Raw genomic sequence first — 1,914 nt, forward strand, 5'->3', positions numbered from 1 at the left:
CCGAGACGGAAGATATTCGCATGTTTTCCTGTCATCGCAGTCGGACCACAGAGGCAGGGCTGCCAAGAAGAATTCAGGGCCCGGGTACAACAAATTCATGGGGCCCCCCCTCATAGTCAAGTGAGACCCCAAAAATTTTTGCAACGCCTTACGGCGGCGCAAAAAAATTTAAGTGTATGGTCATACATTCGGGGGCGTGGCTAGCCAAACGGCGGTGCAAATTTTTTGGGAGGTGTGGTCATGCATTTGGGGGCGTGGCAAACGTGTCATTGGGGCGTGGCTAACATCAAAACCACTAGGCTCTTAATTCGCCGGAGCGTCACATATGTTCAAGCACTCCTGACTTTCAGGACATCTACCACCACAGTGTAGTATACAAACAATGCAGTGTGTACACAAACAGTTCAGTCTTGGCCTACACCTTACATTGGGCACAACATTCACCAAAAATTGGTATTGTCCCTACTAGAATCACAACATTTCACACACTGTGCTGCTCTCTCCTACCTGTTCTTCTCACTTTCTCCACCTGTGGCTGCTGCTTTCTTTAGTTGTGGCTTGTCCGGATCCAGAAATGTTGAAGGACCTATTTTGAAAAAAAATGGCTACATTTAGAAAATTACAGCCAGCCCCGCGTTAAATCAATAGCACCCACGATTAATAATTAGGCCTTCCTCCAGCCCCAACATTAAAATAATACTATTCACATTTAATAAATAAACCTATTTCCCTTCCTGCAAACAGCCCCAGCAATACCTATTTCCCGCAACCATCACTGCCATTAAATAATTCATAGTCACATTTAATAAATAGACCTCATTCTCCCTAAACTCACCCCAAGATTCAATAGCTCCCAAACCACCCCATCTTAAATTAATAGTCCCCACTATTAAATTGCCTCACCATCACCCTACAAACAAAATAGCGCCCATTAATTAGCCGCCACCTACCTCGCACACACTACATTGCAACAAGCCCCCTGTGCCATCACACACACAATACTGTGCCCCTTCATCACAACTACACTGTAACCCCTTATGCTCACACTGCGACCTCCATGCTGCTTTTCCCCCTTCTTTTTTACTTTGTGCCTCTCTCCCACTTTTTTTTATTCCTCTGTGCCTCTCTCCCACTTTTTTTCCTCCTCTGTTCCTCTCTCCCACTTTTTTTTCCTCCTCTGTTCCTCTCTCCCACTTTTTTTCCCTCCTCTGTTCCTCTCTCCCCAATTTTTTTTTATTCCTCTGTGGCTCTCTCCTTTTTTTCCTCCTCTGTTCCTCTCTCCCACTTCTTTATAGTACTGTCCCTCTCTGTTTTCCTCCCCTTGCCTCTCCGTTTCTTTACTTACCTTTTGTCAACTTCTTTCCTTTCTTTTCTTCTCTTCTGTCTCCTCTTCTGTCTTCTATCTTCATGCTGGCTGCGGCGCTCCTCACTGACTGACAGGCGTGACTTGATGACGTCATGCCCGGCAGCCAGTGTGAATGGAGAAGAGGAGAGGAGGGACACGGCGCCGCGCGATCATGTGGGTATTGGGTTTTTTTTGTTTTCTTTTTCTTCCAGCTCCCAAGAAACCCAAGACTACAACCCCCCCCCCCCCCCCCCCCCCCCGCGGGAAAAAAATTAAAAAAAGTTAAAAAAAAATATCGCGAAAGAGAAAATAAAACAAAAAAATAAAAAATTTTTTAAATTAGCAGCGAGGGCTCGGCCCGGGCCCCCTGGCATGGCCGGGCCTGGGTAAACTGTACCCGCTCCCCTCCCTCTTGGCGGCCCTGCACAGAGGCACCTCAGAGACTTCTACTGCTGCTGGCTTCTCCTCACAATTCCTCCTTGTGTCAGCTAAGTACTCCATAGGGGATATATATATAAAAAAAAAAAAGAAAACACCAGTGCTGATAGTGTAAAGGAGACCCCCCCCTG

The sequence above is a fragment of the Mixophyes fleayi genome, chromosome 5, assembly GCF_038048845.1.
Source record: "Mixophyes fleayi isolate aMixFle1 chromosome 5, aMixFle1.hap1, whole genome shotgun sequence".
Taxonomy (NCBI): Eukaryota; Metazoa; Chordata; class Amphibia; order Anura; family Limnodynastidae; genus Mixophyes; species Mixophyes fleayi.